Genomic DNA, 16,686 nt, shown 5'->3' with positions numbered 1-16,686 from the left:
TGTAGGGCTGTTGTGGTGTGGTGAAGATGGAGGTGTGGTTGTAGGCTGATGTGGTGTGGTGAAGCTGGAGGTGTGGTTGTAGGGCTGATGTGGTGTGGTGAAGATGGAGGTGTGGTTGTAGGCTGATGTGATGTGGTGAAGCTGGAGGTGTGGTTGTAGGGCTGATGTGGTGTGGTGAAGATGGAGGTGTGGTTGTAGGGCTGATGTGGTGTGGTGAAGCTGGAGGTGTGGTTGTAGGGCTGATGTGGTGTGGTGAAGCTGGAGGTGTGGTTGTAGGCTGATGTGGTGTGGTGAAGCTGGAGGTGTGGTTGTAGGCTGATGTGGTGTGGTGAAGCTGGAGGTGTGGTTGTAGGGCTGATGTGGTGTGGTGAAGCTGGAGGTGTGGTTGTAGGCTGATGTGGTGTGGTGAAGCTGGAGGTGTGGTTGTAGGCTGATGTGGTGTGGTGAAGCTGGAGGTGTGGTTGTAGGGCTGATGTGGTGTGGTGAAGCTGGAGGTGTGGTTGTAGGGCTGATGTGGTGTGGTGAAGCTGGAGGTGTGGTTGTAGGGCTGATGTGGTGTGGTGAAGCTGGAGGTGTGGTTGTAGGGCTGATGTGGTGTGGTGAAGATGGAGGTGTGGTTGTAGGGCTGATGTGGTGTGGTGAAGATGGAGGTGTGGTTGTAGGGCTGATGTGGTGTGGTGAAGCTGGAGGTGTGGTTGTAGGGCTGATGTGGTGTGGTGAAGATGGAGGTGTGGTTGTAGGGCTGATGTGGTGTGGTGAAGCTGGAGGTGTGGTTGTAGGGCTGATGTGGTGTGGTGAAGATGGAGGTGTGGTTGTAGGGCTGATGTGGTGTGGTGAAGCTGGAGGTGTGGTTGTAGGGCTGATGTGGTGTGGTGAAGATGGGGGTGTGGTTGTTGGGCTGATGTGATGTGGTGAAGATAAAGGTGTGGTTGTTGGGCTGATGTGATGTGGTAAAGATGGAGGTGTGGTTGTTGGGCTGATGTGGTGTGGTGAAGCTGGAGGTGTGGTTGTAGGCTGATGTGGAGTGGTGAAGATGGAGGTGTGGTTGTTGGGCTGATGTGGTGTGGTGAAGCTGGAGGTGTGGTTGTAGGCTGATGTGATGTGGTGAAGATGGAGGTGTGGTTGCTGGGCTGATGTGGTGTGGTGAAGCTGGAGGTGTGGTTGTAGGCTGATGTGGTGTGGTGAAGGTGGTGGTGGTGGAGGTGTGGTTGTCTATCAATAGGCTACATAACCATAAGAAGTAATTCATAGTCAAAATCTTGTAAAGCTAATCCATCAGCTAACATTAAGGTTATGTTGCTCTGCTTGCTAAGACTGACAGCTGCTCTGCTCCTCCTTTCAACAAGCCAGTGCTCTCTGGCTTTGCCCTTCCACCTCCAGCTCGCCTGCAGAACCTCAGACTCGAACCTGGGAACTCTACAGCCAAACCACAACAGCCCCTTTTCTCAGTCCCCTGCACACCCTTGAACTGTGTTTTGTCTTTGTGTCTGTTTGTGGGTTTTTGTTCTGGGTCATGATTTGTGACTAAATGACTTTCAACAATCCCCAGAGAATGGGCTGCTTTCATCTCAGCTCCATCTTCAGCTTTGATTAGCATGTTAAACCTTATTCTGAAAAGTAACTAATAATAGTAATAGTAACTAGTACCATTTTTCCCTCTGGAATGTAGTAGAGTAAAAGTAGAAAGTCAAAAGGGAGAAATACTCAAATAAAGACGCCTTCCATATAAACTGTACATAATTAGCCTACACTGCTCAAGTTACGTTCCACCTCTGCTGGCATCAAATGTTAAATTGTCATACCACAATATGAATACCTGAATAAATGTAATTATATTATTGATGAAATCTGATATTCATTCACTTTAACATAGTGCCACCATCAGGGTAACCTACGTGATCTTTGTATCACAGAATTGTGATACTTGGAATATTTTGGCTGTGACACAAAAATAAGCTGGGGGTGAACATGTACAAAGAGGAGGGGAGGCATATTTGCTAAATGCTTAATTGACCATCCTAACTTCACATACAGTAGGTCTACCTGTTTGCAACGGCCCCTGTGTGTCACTGTCAGACCACAGTTGGTGAACAGCTGAGCAGCATTATGATCAGGACAAATTGCCAATTTTTCAAATGGCAACATGTCAGACAACATTTCACCTGCAGTTTGAACCGTCATCAAAATGTTGTATTGTAGCAATGTTATGATGAAATGAAGCTTAGCGAAAATTCTTTAAGAGAGACTGTAATGTCATTCATTCACTCACTTTTCATTAATTCACTCTCCTAGGATAAAACTCTAGCAACCTGCATTCTCCTGTTTCTAGGAGAAACCCTTTAGTTGTCTCGGGGTCTCATTCATCCCTTCTGTCCTCATTCACATCTTTCCCAGTTAGGAGAAAACTAATGTCACGCCCACTCATTCATAGAACTCAGTCATCAATCACCCCTTTCCAGCTTCTACCTAGCGTCACTGTTTGTGGGCGGTAACATTTAGATTAAGCCAATCAGAGTATGACACATCTTCCCATTCAGCCTATCATAGCGAAAAACCTCCTGTTTCTCTCTGTCGTCTCATTGGGTTTCAGAGCGTTCCTGCGTCCCTCCTCCACCCCATTCTCCTCCAGGCCTCTCTGAGGTCTTCAGAATCAGAAGCCTTCTCCAGCAAGACCAAGTCTACCTTCACCACCACCAGGTCTAGACTCCATGGGGGGGATATTCAATCTACTCTGGCTGCATCCATCTACCCCTGCTGATCATGACGTCATAATCAAGCTGACGTCATGAGGGAGTCTAAACACTAAAAATATATCTATATTTATGTGCCTACAGGCTCATGTATCTTATCATGTAATAAATCATGTCATTCAAGAAATGGTCTCTCTGGTTGAATTAAGCTTATATTCATACTGTTAAAACCTTTGCACCATAGACGTGGACACAATATTGCCAGGTCTAAAAGGTTTTTCGCTTTAGATGATAATAATTACTTTTATGTTTATGCATCAATAGGAATAATTGTATGAGTGATTTAGGTACTGACCTGGTTCCAGCTTCAGGGTCACTGCAGGAAAAGAAAGAAACCAATCACTGTTAGACGAAACCCCCACATGGATCAGAAGAACTTCTTCCACAACCAACAGCCCCCACTCCAAGTAACAGAACCTCTGACCATTAATGATCCGGTATAACCGATCAACGGACCGAGTTACCCTAGGGATAACAGCGCAATCCCCTCCCTGGATCAGGATATCCTATTGGTGCAGCCGCTATTAAGGGTTCGTTTGTTCAATGATTAAAATCCTACGTGATCTGAGTTCAGACCGGAGTAATCCAGGTCAGTTTCTATCTATGGTGTAATCTCTTTCTAGTACGAAAGGACAGAAGAGAAAAGGCCCCTGCTAAAGGCATGCCTTCCCCCTACCTAATGAAAGCAACTAAAATAGGTAAGGGGGTACATCCCTCAAGCCCAAAAAAAGGGTGTGTTAACTCATTCACCGCCAAAGACGTCTTTGACGTGTTATCAGAAATAGCCCTCCCCGCCAATGACGTGTTTGACGTGTTTTTGTTTTTATTAGTACAGCGCGTAGTTCAAAGACTTCCCCAGCCTGTGACATGTTATCAGGTCCCTAGCCTCAAAGAAAAGCCGACAACACGTTATCAAACACATACCGCAGCTGTTGTTTTGAAATGGAAGAGGAGGAGAAAACGGAGAAACGCTGCCTGTTGCATAGAGGAGAAACGCCATTGAAACACCCCTCGGCGCGCTGCGCTGGTCGCCTCTGCTGCAGGGCGAACCTGGATTGAATTGTTCGCGGTAGTCAAACCAACATGATCGATCCGGTTCCAGCGCCTGGTCCCAAAGCCAAGCCGACCCCGTTCCTGTGTCGCAGCATTCGTCCCAGCCCGAACGAGAGGAGGAAAACAATGCAGAGGCAGAGGAGGCTAGACGCTGATCTCAGACCAGTTGTGGTGTTCCCCTAATGGACGATCAGTAGTGTTCCCTGGGAAGAGGTGCGATCCAGCAGCAGCTGTGGACAGAACTCTCTCTCTCTGTGTGTGTGTGTGTGTGTGTGTGTGTGTGTGTCTGTGTGTCTGTCTGTGTGTCTGTCTATCTGTCTGTCTGTCTGTCTGTCTGTCTGTCTGTCTGTCTGTCTGTGTGTCTGTCTGCACACTCACTCACACTGAGTAAACTGTATTGTTGAATGTAAAAAAAGCACTTCATGTATATATATATATATATATATATATATATATATATATATATATATATATATATTTTGTCATTTGTGTCATAACGAATAATATTTACATGTCTGATTGTTGTACAGGTGAGGTGTTGTTTCCTGCTTCGGCATTTCTGCCTGTCGCACCTCCGCCGGTGCCATTAGGACAGCTGCAGGGTCGTCAGCTGGAGGCCGCCGTTCACTGATGTTTCGCCCCCTATGCCAGTACATCTCCCGGCGGGGGGGCAGTGGCATGTATAGGGGACGTCTCCCCGCCACCCCCTGCAGCTGCCTTTACTGGGGTGTTAGCCCCCAACCGTTATCCTTCCTCCGGAGCCATAGCCAGTAGCTCGCCTTCTCTGCCTCCTCTCCTAGCTCCTTCACAGCTTTCCTCAGTTTTGCCCCCGTCATTCCGGCACCATGGAGCAGCTTGACTGTTGTTTTGCTGACGAAACCTCGGCACCCTACCTCCACAGGGAAAACCCTGGCTTTCCAGCCAGCCTCTAGGCACTCCGCTGCCAGCTCGGTGTACTTGAGACGTTTCCTTTCGTGGGCTGCAGTCATGCCCTCCTCCCAGGGGATGGTAAGCTCAATTAAGAGGACCCTTTTCTCAGCTGTCGACCACATGACGATGTCTGGCCGGAGAGTCGTTGTTATGATCTCTCTTGGGAAGACAAGCTGTTTTTTGAGGTCTGCCACCATCTGCCACTCTTTGTCGGGCGTGAGCAAGGTGTTCCTCTTCTGAGCAGGAGGTTGGAGGGCGCTGCCAGGTTTTACAAAGAAGGCAGGGTTTGCTGTTGCTGGTGTGTGGTTTGCCGCTATCCTACAGCTTTCGAGGACCTCTGCCAGTTTGTTTAAGACTTGGTCATGGCGCCACCTGAAGCGTCCCTGGGTCAGCGCCACTTTGCACCCCGATAGAATGTGCTGGAGGCTTGCCTTGATGTGATCACACAGGGGGCAGCTTTTCTCATCTCCAAACCACAGAGTGAGATTCCGTGGGCATGGGAGGGTGTCATAAGCCGCCCTTAACAGGAAGCTGAGCCTGGATTGTGGCGTCCTCCAGATGTCTGCCCATGTGATGCGCCTGTTGACAGTTGCGTCCCATCGCGTCCAGGCTCCTTGGCTGGCCTGGGATATCGCCTTTACGTGGAAACGCTCCTGCTCCAGCCTGGTGACCTCGTCCACCACCATGGTCTTTTGCTGCTTCTTGGTGGCTTTAGACCAGAACTGCTGTGGTGCTCCCCAGCCTAGGCCAGCGCGACCGGTCTGGACTGACCCCATCACCTCCCGATGTTGCAGATTAGAGATGGCATGATCTACTTCGGTTTGCGCCTTCCACTTGCGGCCTGTGCGGATGGGGACTTTTGCACTCCTTATGAGTGGGTCAGATGACTCCTTCAGCTCCAGTACAAGGCGTGCCTTCTCTTGCTTGTAATACTGTCAATACAGTTCAAAATAAAAGAATTGAGAGCGAGTTCTGCCTGAGATTGTGTCTTTTACAAAAATTGCCTTTTCTCCTGTTTGTCTTCTCAGAGAGACCTTTTTGGTGAAAACAGGGTGTATATAAATGGCTATAAGTAGAGTACAAAACATGCTAAAAGCTCACTTTTTTTCCCCTGGTGAACCCAGAGACGTACATCTTCATTTTGAGGTATTGCAAATCACTTTGGTGCTAATAGATAATTTACTGTGGGTCTTGAAAGATGACCAACAATTATGAAAATCTTTCGCCTGTGCTAAATATTGGCAGTCCTAAACTGGCCATGAATGAGTTAAGATGGCAGAGCCTGGACATTGCAAAAGACCTAAGCCCTTTCCACAGAGATTCAAATCCTCTTCTTAACTATGATCTCAATTCTTATTACCCACATCCTTAACCCCCGAGCCTTTATCGTCCCCGTTCTACTAGCCGTCGCATTTCTCACCCTACTTGAATGAAAAATCCTAGGCTACATACAATTACGAAAGGGCCCCAACGTCGTTGGCCCCTACGGCCTGCTCCAACCTATCGCAGACGGGGTTAAACTCTTTATTAAAGAGCCGGTACGGCCCTCTACCTCCTCCCCAGTCCTATTCTTAGCAACGCCCATACTAGCCCTAACCCTCGCCTTAACTCTCTGAGCCCCAATACCCCTCCCCTATCCTGTAATCGACCTCAACCTAGGGATCCTCTTTATCCTTGCCCTGTCAAGCCTCGCCGTCTATTCCATCCTGGGCTCAGGCTGAGCCTCCAACTCAAAATACGCCCTAGTAGGCGTCCTCCGAGCCGTCGCCCAAACAATCTCATATGAAGTAAGCCTAGGACTTATTCTCTTAAACATTATTATCTTCACAGGAGGCTTCACACTCCAAACTTTTAACGTTGCACAAGAAAGCATTTGACTGATCCTCCCTGCTTGACCCCTAGCCGCAATATGATATATTTCAACCCTAGCAGAAACCAACCGCGCCCCCTTTGATCTAACCGAAGGAGAGTCCGAACTCGTCTCAGGCTTTAACGTAGAATACGCAGGGGGTCCCTTCGCCCTATTCTTCCTCGCAGAATACTCTAATATCCTCCTTATAAATACCCTCTCCGCCACTCTGTTCCTGGGCGCCTCACACATCCCCACCCTCCCCGAACTCACAGCAGTAAATTTAATAACCAAAGCCGCCCTCCTTCCAGTTGTTTTCCTCTGAGTCCGAGCCTCATACCCTCGATTCCGATATGATCAACTAATACACCTAATCTGAAAAAACTTCAGTCCTGCCTGACGTCACCAGAACTATGGGTCTCGCACAAAATCGGCACAAATCCATGTTGTCTCGTCTACGAGAGTTCATGGGGGGGGGGGGGGGGGTTCATGGGGGTAACATTAAAACACTTTCACCTATTTATTTGAAGCTTAGCCCATGTTTAATACGACCATCTAAGATTGTAACAACATATATATGATACAAAATTAAGAAATGCATAATAGGGCCCCTTTAAATACTCCTCCTGATTGGTCAATCATGGCATTCTATGGTTTGCTAATTCTGTATAACAGACCATTGCTAGGTAAAACAGACCATTGCTATGCATGCCGTTCTAAAAGACTGGAGGACCACGTACAGACATATCAATCCACAGAAAGAAGTCCGGTAAATTTGACAGTAAATTTAGCGTTAGCATGGAAGTAGCCGTTGTCACAATCAGTAGGCTATATCAATAATGTGTTATATCAATAATGTGTGTACTGTAGTCAGTATAGTGTAGTTGTAGTGTGTAGTGTAGTGTAGTGTGTGTGTGTGTACTGTAGTGTGTAGCCGGTAAAATAATACTGATTATGTGAAATCACTTTCTGTTTCGTTCAGTGGATCAGTCTGGCCTCCAGCCTGCCCACATCGATTTCAACAGACAACAGACAACACCTTCAGTCAACAGGCTACTTGACTTGACAGACAACACGTTCAGTCAACAGGCTATTTGCCTTGACAGACAACACCTTCAGTCAACAGGCTACTTGACTTGACAGACAACACCTTCAGTCAACAGGCTACTTGACTTGACAGACAACACGTTCAGTCAACAGTCTATTTGCCTTGACAGACAACACCTTCAGTCAACAGGCTACTTGACTTGACAGACAACACGTTCAGTCAACAGGATATTTGCCTTGACAGACAACACCTTCAGTCAACAGGCTATTTGCCTTGACAGACAACACGTTCAGTCAATAGGCTACTTGACTTGACAGACAACATGTTCAGTCAACAGGCTATTTGACTTGACAGACAACACCTTCAGTCAATAGGCTATTTGACTTGACAGACAACACCTTCAGCCAACAGGATATTTGACTTGACAGACAACACCTTCAGTCAATAGGCTATTTGCCTTGACAGACAACACGTTCAGTCAATAGGCTACTTGACTTGACAGACAACACGTTCAGTCAATAGGCTACTTGACTTGAGAGACAACACGTTCAGTCAATAGGCTACTTGACTTGACAGACAACACGTTCAGTCATAGGCTACTTGACTTGACAGACAACACGTTCAGTCAATAGACTACTTGACTTGACAGACAACATGTTCAGTCAATAGGCTACTTGACTTGACAGACAACACGTTCAGTCAATAGGCTACTTGACTTGACAGACAACACGTTCAGTCAATAGGCTACTTGACTTGACAGACAACACGTTCAGTCAATAGGCTACTTGACTTGACAGACAACACGTTCAGTCAATAGGCTACTTGACTTGACAGACAACACATTCAGTCAATACTATAGGCTACTTGACTTGACAGACAACACGTTCAGTCAATAGGTTACTTGACTTGACAGACAACACGTTCAGTTAATAGGCTACTTGACTTGACAGACAACACGTTCAGTCAATAGACTACTTGACTTGACAGACAACACGTTCAGTCAATAGGCTACTTGACTTGACAGACAACACGTTCAGTCAATAGGCTACTTGACTTGACAGACAACACCTTCAGTCAATAGGCTACTTGACTTGACAGACAACACCTTCAGTCAATAGGCTACTTAACTTGACAGACAACACCTTCAGTCAATAGGCTACTTGACTTGACAGACAACACGTTCAGTCAATAGGCTACTTGACTTGACAGACAACACGTTCAGTCAATAGTCTACTTGACTTGACAGACAACACGTTCAGTCAATAGGCTACTTGACTTGACAGACAACACGTTCAGTCAATAGTCTACTTGACTTGACAGACAACACGTTCAGTCAATAGGCTACTTGACTTGACAGACAACACCTTCAGTCAATAGGCTACTTGACTTGACAGACAACACGTTCAGTCAATAGGCTACTTGACTTGACAGACAACACGTTCAGTCAATAGGCTACTTGACTTGACAGACAACACGTTCAGTCAATAGGCTACTTGACTTGACAGACAACACGTTCAGTCAATAGGCTACTTGACTTGACAGACAACACCTTCAGTCAACAGGCTACTTGACTTGACAGACAACACCTTCAGTCAATAGGCTACTTGCCTTCACAGACAACACCTTCAGCCAATCAGTGTCGCCAAATCCACTCGGAAAAACATTTTCTCTGCTGGTGCATACGCTTATTCTTGTTTAATTGTTGTTATTGAGTCTATTTCTGCAATTACTGCAATTCTGGCTGTTTACTCTACAAACATTAACGTTTGTTGCTTCAGGAGCCACTATAGTTTTGCCAACTGTTACGTTGTCAACTACATGGACTCTCTCAATTCTGCACTTTGCTGGAGGCGGGCTGGAGACCAGACTGAATGTGAGGTCACATAATCAGGGTGGTTTACCAGGCTATATAATGTGTGGATGAGTGAGAAAATCTAAAATAAATCAACCCAAAAACTAAGCAAACCAAATAACCCAAGGAGGAGAGACCGACTGACTGCCTGACCATGCAGGTGTCAGACCTCTCTCTAATGGTCTTGATGCTAAGGGGCTGTCTCACTGTAATAAGCAGGATAGTGTAGAGCAGCGAGTTGGTCATGATCACAAAATAAACCCCTGATCAACCTGAATGATCTCCCTTTCAGGAGGTGGAGGGGGCTTGAATCACCCTGAAAGAGTATGTATCAGTAGCTACTGTACTGGCTCACTGTTAGTACAAAACATTACTCTGGAATAATTACGCTGTACGTTGCAGGCTGTAATGTAAAGCTTTAGTGAAAACACCTGGTAATCTTTTATTCAAGTCTATGGGAGAGTAGTGCAGCGCCTCCTGTGTTGGCAGGGTGGAAATGGAACTCAAGAGAGACAGTTCAAGAACATTAAACATGGAGGGTGGGGGGTCTAGGCCCGGTTATGGAGTAAGGCAACTAACCCTAAATAAAATATAGGCACAAAATGTGAATACTATCAATTAGAAGCAAAGATTATTTTGATTGCATCAGTATTAATAATATCAATTAGACAGTAATTCATTGTAAATAAATATAGTATTTCTTGGTTTCCTACCTGTTCTGCTTATGCGTTTGACAATGGGAATCATGACGAGCAGCAACATTGTCAGTACCACGAAGATGGTGACTATTCTCCCTGTTCTCCGTTTCCCTTCACCATCAGACTCTACAGAAAAAAGAACAGCAACTAGTATTAAGTCAAGTCATGTTGCTTTATATAGCAGCAAATCATAACAACAGTTATTTGAGATGCTTTACAAATGGTTGAAGACCAGGGTCTTTACTAAGTTTCGACGCAGCAATTTAAACAATTTCCCAACATGCATTTGGCAGCAGCAGGAAGGAAAACAACTCCTCGAGCAGACCTGGCTCTAGAGCCCTTTTCCCACATGCATACCGGAAAATTACCTGTAAGTCAATATCGGACATTTCCCTGAATTTCCCTTCACACCTTAGCGCGTGCATATGGGAATCTAGTCGTCAAATAGCCGGTATGTTGGGGGACAGGGGGAGGGGGGAGCTTATTTGGGGGGTCGGCAAAACTTCACTCAGTCCTCCGTACTTTGCAGCAGCCTGACACAGGACAGACAAAGCGAGAATGGCAGAGGCTTGCAAGGCAAGCTGCCCAACGCTTGTAGCCTATGTATGTAGAGAAAGCAAATGCATGAAGCGAAATGTGTGGAAGTAGTTTGCTTTGATGTGCGCGAATGATTAGATGATGCACTTTGAAGAAGTTGGGATCCGTGTCTGAGAGAAATAGTTGCTGGTTCGATGTTTATCTGTTCACCTGCGTCGCGTTGAAGCACTTTTTACAGACTGGCTTCGTTTGATGTGTCCGGCTTGCCTTCGGAAATCAGCAAGCTGACATACTGCTCTTATTAGGCTATCACAAGATCATTTCGCCAGTTTGCTTTAATGTGCGCGAATGATTAGATTATGCCCGCTGGAACATTAAGCAACGTGTGTAGGCTACACTTCGCCCATGATTGAAGGACCGCTGTCGCGGAAAATGACTGGACCCGTTTCCACTTGCGCCCCTTAAGAGCATACCGCTCTTCTGACTGGATCGAAACTGGTGAAATGTCGGGGACGACGGGGTCGCGCTTATACCGGCACGGTGCCTTTCCCACATGCAGGCATTACACCACGTTCCGGTCATTTTGCGGTACAAAGCGCATGTGGGAAAAGGGCTTAGGTGGCATCTGCCTTGACTGGTGGGTTGAGATTAAGAGAGAGAGAGAGAGAGAGAGAGAGAGAGAGAGAGAGAGAGGGAGGGAGGGAAGGAGAGACACAAGAGAGAGGGAGGGGAGAGACAAGAGGGAGAGAGAGGGAGGGGAGAGACAAGAGAGAGATGTAGTGGCAGCACTGCATTGTTGTTAAAGTGTTGTAACTCACTCGGGATGAGGGGGTTGCTGATGGGTTGGCTGACCTCCTCACTGACTGGGTTCTCCACCTTACAGCTGAATGTTGCATACTTCAAATCCTTCACCTATAAAACCAGTGAAATATAAGATCACAAACCACATTTCACTTTCATTTTAACAGAGCATTCAGATTCAGTGCCTTGCTCAACGGCACTTCAGCAGCTTAAACCAGCTACTCTGGTTAAAGCACAGTCTTCTTAAGCCAACGCCCACATTGGAAGCATCCAAAAACACCACACCTCCCTAAAGCACATGATGTAATCTGCTGTGTTGAGAGGAGCTGCTTAGACACAGTTCACAGAAGCTGCTAAACACTTCACATGCTCACTGTCACTCAGTCTTTCACAGGTTCCTCATTGTAGCCCTGAAAATCTTTATGATATAAAACTGACCAAATCAAAAAAAAAAAGCAGATTTAGTGTGTGTGTTTTTAGTCTGAGTGAAATGTTCTCTCTTTATGGTTTCTTCTGATTCTAAATATAGCTGAATCGCTTGGTTTGACCAAGAAAAACTATTCTTATAAGCATTTTACAAAATGTCTATGGAAAAATAAATGATGGATAAAACCCCTTGGTTTTTTATGTCTAACCCGGAAGAGGGTGTGATTTTGGCACTCTGTATTTGGGCTTGGTGCAGGAAGGGAGGGGGGTTAAAACAGCTGAAAACTAGCGGCTGTTGCAATGAATATGTGATGCAAGTTGAACAAATCATTATGGTGTATTCCTGTAAAGGAATGCATTTGTTCATCTCCTGATATTATTAGTGGACATTAACTCAGTGGTTCCTCAAATGGGGTCTGGGGAACCCCAGAGGTCCATGAGAGGGTCCCCAGCAAAAAGAAGGATAACTTAATTTGACTATAATTCCATCCACAAGTAACACAATGACTGTTTTGGTCATGAGCTTCATACACTTTCTGTAATAAAACATCTCAAAGCTAAAACCTTATCAGATGGGAGTCTGTGGTCTAATTTGTGTCAGTTGATGTGAAAAAGTTTGAGAACCAGTGCATTAACTAACTCACACATGGACAGACAGACTCAGAGGTACAAACACTGTCAGTAGCATTGCTGTATTATACCTTTGTAATGATCATTTGGTGTTTGAGTAACTCTGTGGAATTCTCTCTGGTGTTGTCTTTCTCCCAGGTGTAGCTGACTGGTTCAGCGTCTGTGGTGGTTTTTGACACACAGCTCAGAATACAGGAGGTCAAATCATCTGCACACCATTTAGAGATGGAGGGTTTAGAGACAGGATCTGTTGTTGATGGAGAGAAGAGGAAAACAGCTGTTACAGTCATGATCACTCACATGCACATTGTTCTTTCTCTGTCTCAATGCAGACAGCTGGAAAGAGACAGAGACACTCACACACTTTGTGCACCTAATGTGCACTTCAAGGGATAGTTTGGATGTTTTTGATGTGAGTTTGTGTGAGGTACTTGCATACAGTTTGTGTACTACATTTATGCAGCCAGCCTGGTACCAGTTTGGAGAAATGCAGACCAGCCGCGTCAGGCAAGTAGAGCTGTCTGCTGATGTGAAGGAGGCCATGAGAAAGGTGCAGGTGGTGCATCAGCCCCACTTCTTCCCCACTTAGCTCCACACCCGGCTACAGTGAAGATTTCAGCTAAAAACACGGTGTAAAAGACACTTTTTCAAGTCAACTTGGTATCTGAGGGCTTGTGGAGACTTGGATTACACCAGGTGAGCAGTATGGATTTCTTTTTTTTTAATACATTTTTGGTTGCCTTCACACTCAGCAGACAGCTCTACTTGCGTGATGCGGCCGGTCTCCATTTCTCCAAACTGAAACCACGCCGGCTGCATTCTCCTGCATGTAGTACACTGACTGTATGCATGTACCCCACATAAAAAAACTATCCCTTTAACATGAACAAACATGTAACATGGAGGGAGGGTTTCGGCACAATGTTAATAGATTGTATAAACATATCATGTAGCCACCATGATTGTCACCATTTTGAAGCCTTGAGTTTGGCATTTTGACCCTTGCCATCTTGTTCCTTTGTTTTGCCAGACAGAGCCACAGCGCTGCCTGCTATTGGTCCGTAATAGGTGAGCTGCGAGATCACTGGACAGGTGACCTGTCAATCACACCCCAAACAGGGGTTTTTCTGGCTCAAAATGAGGCAGAACTAGAGCCGATATTCACCGATTACTGATATGGCTGCCGAGTGCCGAGCATTTTTGAGCAGATATAGATAGACCTTTTCTATGTGGATTGTGCACCGATATGACTATGTGCAAAGCTACTCAGAAGGCTGCTTTCTTGAACAAATAAGCCAACTTTATTTAAAAAAGAATTTAACATTATGCATTGTCAACTTCTGGAAGTGAGCACTGAGTGGAGCGGCTTTAGCTCAGGAGGTAGAGCGGGTCGGCCAATGACGCAAGGGTTGGCGGTTCGATCCCCGCTCCCTCCCAGCTGCTGTCGTTGTGTCCTTGGGCAAGACACTTAACCCTCCTTGCTCCCGATGGTGTGTAGGCACCCTGCGTGGCAGCCTGCCTGGGTGAATGTAGACTATCTACTGATTGCAAAGCGCTTTGGATAAAAGCGCTATATAAATGCAGGCCATCTGAGGAAATAAAGAATAGAAATATAATGGCTAAATAAACATCAGTAGCCAACAGTTACTGTATGTTCAGTATAATTGCTACCATTTACAGTGAATAAAGAATGTAATAAAATAAAGTGTCCTGAGATCTACTGTGCACAAAAAGCTTTGTGTATGTGTTGTGAATTGTCTCAATACAGTTAGCTTCACCTAATGCATGGCTTCATCATGAGTCAAGTGAGCTGTCTGTGTAAAACCATGCTCTCATGCCAGTCACTTTTTATCTATTTTGTTGTGCATCTAAACGTGTCTTTAGGATACTTCCTTACATTTAATTTAATTTTCAAAACAAACCTATTATCACATTCAATGGCTTATGTGTGCTTTAGACATGTTAATTGTTCTTTTATTTTGAAAAACTCCGACCAGAAGTCTTATTGTTGTTGTCGCTAGCGGACATGGGTAGTTGTGAGGAGCCGATAAGATCTGCTAAACACAGTCGCACTAATGATAAGAGAGCTGATATTCCCTCGAAAACATATTTTTCCTGGTTGGAAACAGCATTAAGCAGCAGGACTGCAGACTGTGCTTTCAAAAAGGCTCTTTATCGTGAACGGGAGCACGTAGCTGACGTCTGATAACGTTATTGTAGCTAATCAGAGGCTAATGGGCATGGCTACATTACAGTTTACCATCTCATACAGAACAAGTGGCTGTGAAAAGGCAACCAGCCAGCCATCACTTACAAATAATGAAATGGTTATTTGATTGAAGGTTTAGGGGGTAAATTCATGTCTATATCTGACATTACTGGTAAAGGTTGCTGAGCTACTATTTCATCACCAAGCCACGAGTGCAACAGTTGTTAGTGTAAGTATGGTTTCACCTGTCAAGAGCTGGAGGCGGAGCTAAATTATATGGAGGCGGCCACCTCGTAATTGTCCATGCAGGAAAAACCCTGTCAAAGCATCGTCTTTTCTCTCGTCTATTTGAGGCTTAATTGGACCATAATTTACAAAATGAACATCATGCTGTTTTAAAGAAGACTTGAAACCTAGAGATTGAGATCATGAACTCATTAGCAAACCAAATTCATAAATCAAGTGAGAAGTAACCTCATTTTCCCATTGACTTCTATACAATCTGACTTCGTTTTGTATAAACAGGTGAGTTACATAAACATTCACTTCCCGTACAGTTTCATGAACGCTGAAATAGGGACCAAAACCATTTTTTGAACCAGGTTGTAAACATGCTTATTTCTGCTGTAAAGTTGGGCATTTTAACATGGGGTCTATTTGGACTTACTCGCTTTTTGAGCCAGCCTCAAGTGGCCATTTGAGGAACTGCATTATTTGCACTTCTGAATTGCCTTCATTTTTCCCAGTCAGAGGTTGCTGCTTATGGAACCCAGTGTATTTTAAGAGGAGAAATGTCCAATCACAGTGGTACATCAAGTCTAGGTTATGAAGAGACTGGCTTGCACTTTTAAAAACACAATGAGGCGGTTGTAGTAGGTGTAGTTCTGTGTGGATCGGTGTTCTCAGTTCAGAACTGGGTTTACGAACAAAACAGTCTGAACTCTTCTCTCTCTCCTCTCATACCAAGTGATGAGCGGTCTTCTCTTCCAGTTTCACCTCCAAGCAAAATCCTCTTTTCAGGTATAAAGCTAGCATCAAATCCTCTTCTGTATCTTCCCTCTGTGTCTCCGGTCCGGATCTTCTCTTGCATCTACATATTTCTCTCCTGACATCCTTCATTTATCTTTTTTCAAGCATCTATATTCACTTTTCTAATTGTTCCTCTCCTGTCTAACATTGAGTCTCAGCTTGACTTGACTTTGCATCCGGAGGAAAAATGACGTCGCTGCCTGTTGCACTAATGCTGCCTTCATGGGCTGTCAGAAATAACAGTCATGAAATAGCAGTGGGCTACACTTAATTAAAAGCAAGTGGTGAATCACACACAACTCCACATCACCGACTTGAAACTGGACAAACTGCCAACATAAAACACTTACAGATGACTTTGAGATGAGTCTCGCTGTTGAGGTTGTTGTTGATGTCTGCTATGTACGATCCACTGTCTTCTCTGGTCAATCCTGTGATCTTCAGCTCTCCAGTTGAAATGTTCAGGTCACCACGATCTATGGAGCAACATGGTTAGGGTTAGCTTATCAACAGAATTCTTCTCAACATAGTTCTTAACATGGTTAGGGTTAGCTTCTCAACAGAGTTCTTAACATGGTTAGGGTTAGCTTCTCAACAGAGTTCTTAACATGGTTAGGGTTAGCTTCTCAACAGAGTTCTTAACATGGTTAGGGTTAGCTTAGAGTTCTTAACATGGTTAGGGTTAGCTTCTCAACAGAGTTCTTAACATGGTTAGAGTTAAGCTCTCAACAGAGTTCTTAACATGGTTAGGGTTAGCTTCTCAACAGAGTTCTTAACATGGTTAGGGTTAGCTTCTCAACAGAGTTCTTACAGACGAAATGAACCCAACAGAATGCAAGTAGCGCGAGGGTCAGAGACGTTTCAGAGGGGGTCC

The 16,686-nt window shown here is 45.1% G+C and overlaps 1 protein-coding gene across 1 annotated transcript in view; it reads left to right on the top strand.

Moving 5' to 3' along the window:
- Positions 1-16,686, top strand: part of LOC310791605 (asc-type amino acid transporter 1-like) — a gene marked incomplete at both ends in the record, with an annotated part of 476,832 nt that overhangs the window by 353,966 nt on the left and 106,180 nt on the right. The gene's annotated exons all lie outside the window — the stretch shown is intronic.

Source organism: Poromitra crassiceps (genome assembly GCF_964638095.1).
Source record: "Poromitra crassiceps genome assembly, chromosome: 16".
Lineage (NCBI taxonomy): Eukaryota > Metazoa > Chordata > Actinopteri > Beryciformes > Melamphaidae > Poromitra > Poromitra crassiceps.
The sequence above is the reverse complement of the archived record's forward strand: the minus strand, read 5'-3'. Positions and strand labels throughout refer to the sequence as shown.